This window comes from Gavialis gangeticus, unplaced genomic scaffold (genome assembly GCF_001723915.1).
Source record: "Gavialis gangeticus isolate Ggan-Ray unplaced genomic scaffold, GavGan_comp1, whole genome shotgun sequence".
NCBI lineage: Eukaryota > Metazoa > Chordata > Crocodylia > Gavialidae > Gavialis > Gavialis gangeticus.
In genome coordinates, this window is record NW_017729034.1 from 31853091 (window position 1) to 31859899 (window position 6809).

The following is a 6809-nucleotide window of genomic DNA, read 5'->3' on the forward strand; positions in this document are numbered from 1 at the left end:
GCTTACTCCCCTGGCTGTCTCTGAAACATTTTCCTGACATGTTTCCTTCTCTTCTATCTGAAGGCACAACATACACATTTCTCTCTGCTTTCTATAGACAAAACTAATGCCAAATTCAGGGATTGGGGGAAATACTACACCACATCTCATACGTACAGATGCAAACATACAGTTCTGCCTTGTCAGAAAGAAATATTTGCTCTTATAACTACCAAAGATAATAGGGGCTGCTGTGGTAAACTAGTCTTTGCTCAGCTTTATGAAGGTAAAACAAACTTAAAAATCAAGATTTCACATTTTGCCTATAATTTTTCTATCTGTTCCTTAGAGCTTATGAGCCAAACACAAACTGTGATTCCTGTTCTCATTTCCCTTTTAATTCTCTCTGAATTCTATTGCTAATTCCTTCCATTTTACTTTCTTCCCTTTTCCTTCCTAATTCTTAGTCCTTCTGTCACTTTCCACATTCTTCGGTGTTTTAAAGTAAGCCTCATCTTCAGCAATGAGCTGGAAGATACAAAACCAAAAACACCCCGTTTTACCAACACTGCTTTCTGCATTCAACTGACTATAGTGTCTCTTTTCAGCAATAGCTGGTTGGAAGTTCTTCAGACCAAGATAAACCTTGGATTTGCAAAGGACATTTGCTTGTCCAAACTATTAGCACAGAAGACCAAGTGGCAACACCCTTGTTCTATGTAATTTTGGGGCATTGATGGTAGGACTTTTTCAAACATCTCTGCAAATCCTGTAGGGACCCTAGGTTTTCCAAGCATATGGCAAAACTTAGGTCTTGATCCTGTGAAGTGCTGAACATGTTCAACTGACTCTGCAACTATATGGATTGGCCCTTATTACCCGATTTTCAGTACTGCTAAAAACACCTAAAGATCTTGAACTGAATCCCACAGCAGGTTGTCAGCCTAGCTAAATCAATTGTGTGTCTTCTAGAACTGGAATAATAGCCAGGGCACAATGTCTCTTCACTGGCATTAAGTGATGCACAACAGGATAACAGGGCAGTATGCCAGTAAGTAGGAAACATAGAATGGAGTCATTTATTTCAGACAGTAGGACCTTTTCTCTTCTGTCATACAATTTATAGGAGTAGCTTTCAAACTGCATTTTGCAAGTCTCTGGTGATCTTTGAGGTCATGATGTGTAATCTGAGGATTACAAGTCATGAAGATTGCTTTGGGAAACCTCAGTTAAAATATTTGGTAATAAAGATGCTTGGTGGCCTGTGGTAAATTCTGAGGGCTGACTGGTCTGCAGCTCAGAAAGCATGCCAACCATTGGCCTATAACATATGCTCCTTTTTGTCTGCCTTTTGAGAGGTTCTGTCATCAGAATGAAGAGCAAGATTTTTGTACATTTTTGTACCTGCAATAAATGGTACTCAGCTTTCAGATGCGCTTTACAACAAGAATAAACAACATCCCAAGCTATCCTCAAAACTTCCTCTGAACAGAGAAGGAAAGCATGGGAGTGTTTTGGGTTTTTGGACACCATTTAGATGATGCCAGCATAAATATTATCTAAAACTTGAGGGAGGAGAGGGGAAAAGATAGAGAGGTGCTTCAGGGGGTTTTAATATATTTTTTTCTTTTTTGTTTAACTTTTAAGGTGGCTTGCTTAAGAAAAGCAGGTGGATGGAACAGGTGTACAGACTGCTTAAAAGCCAGATAGGGCAGCGGTTCCCAAACTCTAAGGGATTACATACCACCAATTTAAAATGATACAATCTTAAGTACCATCAGCAATTTTTTGTCATATAAATAATAAAACTGTTAATGCATACCACTGACAGGTTGTCTGTGTACTACAGTTGTTACGCATACTGCAGATTGGGAACTGCTGATATAGGGTATTTCTCGCTCTTTCTTTCTCTTTCTCTCATTGGACTTTTTTTTAAGCTCGTAAAACTCTTTCCTTGACTTCCAGGCACTAAAAAGGTTGTTTGGGGTTTTTTTATTAGTAAGCAAAGTATATTCTGGGGATTTTTTTTTTTGTAACTGTTACATTATTCTGATTATAAATGTTAAGTAGTATAGTAGTTTAATTATATTGTCACAGAACAGGACTTGGTGCTTTGTCAAATATGAAATCAATGACAGTAATTAATTGGAAATGACACATGATGTTCTTTTACATTAACTAGTCTTATGTAGAATTTGTAGTCTTATATAGAGTTTAGATTATGGTTTATATGGGATGGTTTGGATAGGGAGCCCATTGTGCCTGGAACTGTACAAACATATGCAAAAAATGAAGTCTCTACTTCTGAGGGCTTATAATTGAATTAAAGACAAGTCATGAGAGAATGTAACGCACTTTAGGAGAAAATAAAATAACTCTGTGCATAAACAATCTATGCATGCTTGGATGGTTCACATTTTTAATCATGTTTCCTGAGTTTGTGTAGCAGTGCACTCATTCAGAAACAGTTAAGGTGGGGCAGTGGGCTTTGTGTGCAATTCAATCTAATTTTAACCACCTAGTTCACATGCCTTACCCTGGTACTATAGTAAGCCTGGTAACCTTTTTGAGGCTAGTTCCACTTGTGTTTCAAAAAGTACAGTGTGCTCTGGAGCATGTATCCCTAGGAGTGGACAAGGTTCACTTTGAGTCGGCAAATGAAGCATCACATCCTCAACTGCAAACCCTCATGTTCCAACCTGCTAATTGGAAAAGACGAACCTTTCTTAGCTCCTTACCCAGTTAAAAAAATGGGAATTTTAAAAGCAGAGATTTCCACTGCAACATTAACTTGTCTGTTTGAACACAAGGAGATATCTATTGCTGCACTAGAAAGGACCCTGAGTCTATCCCTGCCAGTAGCCAATACTACCACATACTTCAGGAGATGTGAGAAACTTGAAGGTGACTGACAGTGAAGTAACCTCTCCAGAAATTAAATTTTCCTTTTCACTCCATTTTTTGGTGATTATGTACACCCTGAAGCAGGAGACGTCTCCTTACCACTTCAAATCATAGAATCATAGAAAATGAAAGTTGGAAGGGAACTCAGAAGATCATCTAATCCAACCCCCTGCTCAATGCAGGACCATTCCCCAGCTATATCATCTCAGCCAAGGCTTTGTCTGCCTGGGTCTTAAAAACCTCCAAGGATAGAGATTCTACCTCTTGCGTAACTTATTCCAGTGCTTTACTACCCTCCTTGTGAGAAAGTTTTTCCTTATATCTAACCTAAACTTCCCTTGCTGCAACTTGAGATTGTTGCTCCTTGTTCTGTCATTTGTCCCCACAGAGAATGGTCTAGCTCCATCCTCTTTGCAACCACCCTTCAGATAGTTGAAGGCTGCTATGGCCTCTCCTTGTAAGTCATATGCCCCAGCCCTCTAACCATTTTTAGTGCCATCCACTAGACTCTTTCCAGTTTCTCCATATCCTTTCTATAGTGGGGGGCCCAAAACTGGACACAGTACTCCAGATGTGGCCTCACTAGTGCCAAATAGAGGGGAATAATCACTTCCCTCAATCTGCTAGCAATGCTCCTACTAATGTAGTGAAGTATGCTCTTAGCCTTCTTTGCAACAACAGCACATTGATGGCTCATATTCAGTTTATTGTCCACTGTAACTCCCAGGTCCTTTTCTGCAGCACTGCTGCTTAGCCAGAAAGCCCTCAGCTTGTACCACCAGCACATGGGATTTTTCTATCCTAAATGCAGGACTTTGCACTTGTCCTTATTGAACCTCATGAGCTTTCTTTTGGTTCAGTCCTCCAGTTTTTCTAGGTCTCTCTGCATCCTAGCTCTACCTTCCAGTATATTTACTATGCCCCCCAGCTTGGTGTCATCTGCAAACTTGCTGGGAGTGGACTCCATCCTGTCAGGTCATGGATGAAGATATTGAACAAAACCAGCCCCAGGACTGACCCCTGGGGCACTCTACTTGAGACCAGCTGCCAACTAGACAGAGAACCGTTGACCACTACCCACTGAGCCCGATGATCCAGTCAGCTTTCTATCCACCTTACAGTCCATTCATCCAACCCGTATTTCCTTAGCTTGCTTGTAAAAATGTTGTGGGAGACGCTATCAAAGGCTTGCTAAGGTCAAGGTATATCACATCCACTCCTCTTCCCACATCCACACAGCCAGTCATCTCATCATAGAAGGCAATCTGATTAGTTATGCATTACTTGCCCCTGGTGAATCCATGCTGACTGTTCCTAATCACTTTCTTCTTCTCCAAGTGCTTAGAAATGGGACCTTCATCCTTGAGGACATGCTCTGTGATTTTTCCAGGGATTGAGGTGAGGCTGACTGGTCTGTAGTTCCCTGGATCCTCCTTCCCTTTCTTAAAGATGGGCACTATATTTGCCCTTTTCCAGTCATCCAGGACCTCTCCTGACCACCATGATTTTTCAAAGATAATGGCCAGTGGCTTTGCAATCACACTGGCCAATTCCCTCAGTACACTTGGGTGCATCACATCCAGCCCCATGGACTCGTACACTCCAGCTTTTTTAAATAGTCCCTAACCTGTTCTTTTGCAACTGTTGGCTGCTCATCTTCTCCCCAAACTGTGGTGTCAGGTGCAGTAATCTGGGAGCTGACCTTTCCTGTGAAGACTGAGGTGAAAAAGGCATTGAGTACTTGAGCCTTTTCCACATCATCTGTCAGTAGGTTGCCTCCCCCGTTCGGTAAGGGACCCTCATCTTCCTCTTGTTGCTGACATACTTGTAGAGAAACCATTCTTGTTTTTCTTCATGTCCCTTGCTACCTGCAACACCAATTATGCTTTGGCCTTCCTGGCATGCCTGAGCAATACTTTTATACTCCTCCTTAGTTGTTTGTCCAATCTTCCACTTGTTGTAAAATTCCTTTTTGTGTTTTAGCTCACTGAAGAGTTCCCTGCTAAGCCATGCTGTCTTCTGCCATATTTGGTAGTCTTCCTGCACTTTGGATGGCTCATCTCTGTGCCCTCAGGAAGGTTTATTTAAAACATGACCAGCTCTCCTGGACTCCTTTCCCTCTCAGACTGGCCTCCCAGGGGATCCTGCCCATCAGTTCCCTGAGTGAGTCAAAATCTGCTTTTCTGAAGTCCAGGGTCCTTGCTCTGCTACTCTCCTTCCTTCCTTTCCTCAGGATCCTGAACTCAATCATCTCGTGGTCACTGTTGCTCAAGTTACCATCCACTACTACATTCCCCACCAATTCTTCCCAGTTTGTAAGCAGCAGGTCAAGAAAAGCACGACCCCTAGTTGGCCTCTCTAACACTTGTACCCAGAAATTGTCCCCAACAATTGTCCCCAACAACGTCTCCAAAAACTTCATGGATTTCCTACGCACTGCTGGATTGCCCTCCCAGCAGATATCAGGGTGATTGAAGTCTCTCGTGAGAACCAGGGCCTGTGATCAGGAAACACTTCTTTAGAACTATTTTTTGTAGTTTAAACAACAACATATATATATATCTGACACAGTTCTCTGGTTGTTTTAACTAAACAAAAAATTATATAGATATATAACTTGGGGTCTGGCCCCAGTCCCTCACTCCCCCTCCGTGTCAGGCCTGGGCCCGCTTCTCCCCTCTACTGCACATCCCCTGCCGCTGCTGCCGCCACATCAGGCATGCTTCTCCCCTTCTCCGCCACTGCTGGCCCATTCCTTCCCTCCCCCCCACCGCCACATTGGGCCTGCTCCTCCCCACCCCACCATCGCTGCCACCACCATGTCAGGCCTACTCCTCCTCTCCACCCCCCACCCCTGACACTGCTGCCGCCACCGTGTCAGGCCCGTTGCTCCCTTCCCCTGTGTCTTTTTATTTTTTAATAGACTTACATCTTCACATTTTGAGATGCGTGCCTTAAATCTACTGAGGGGTCCCTTGAATCTAAAAGGAGTTGAGTACCATTGTATCAGATAGTTGTACAGGTAGCATAAAATGCCTCATACCTGTCCTTCAGTGAAGCAGATAGCTTTTCCATAGTGAATATGTACCATGTTCTCTACGTCCATTTACCCTTGTTTGGTGGAGTTGCCTGATTCCATGCTCTGGCTAGTGGCTATTGCATTGACAGCTGCTGAGATGAAGTGAATGCATAGAGATTTGCAGTAAACCCATGACTTTAAGCTTAGCAAATATCCTGAGATGGAAAATTTGCAGTAAAAGGGGGAAACCCTATGCGTGAAGGTATCTTTTTGCATGAATACCTACCAACACAGCTCAGAGTATAATCTGGATCATTTGTTAAGTCTAGATGGAGCAAGGTATGTTCAGTGCAGTAATTTAACCAAGGTCTCTTGTTGCCAAAGAATAGGAGGCAGAATATGGGTGTTAGTTCATTTTTTTATCTCTACTTCTAAGATTTACCTACCTAAATCTCTCTCCCAGCTGTTGACTTATGTCACTTTGGATAATTTCTTGCTGCAGGGTTTGATAGGTGCATACATTTTGGCTACAATACCCTTAGTTGGGGAAAAATCAAAACATGCCCTTTTAATCCGAACTAGAGATAGAATACTTTTTCCTGTTAGACTGTTCTGTTAAACTTCCTAGCTGAACATACTGAAATTTCTTATGCATATTATCCAATAGCACTTTGAGTCAGAAGAAATACTGTTATTGCAAAGTAATTATGGCATATATATTATTTCCCTTTGCTCCAATTCTCTTTCTAGATTAACTGCTCAATTTTTATTCAGAAGTTATTGGTTTTCAATGGGATATAGCAAAACAAATTTTTGTTATTTCACACAACCTCCCGATTTTGGCCCAACTAAACAGGGCATTCCCTACAAAGGGGTCACCTTCCATATTGCTCTTGTCCAGTTTTAT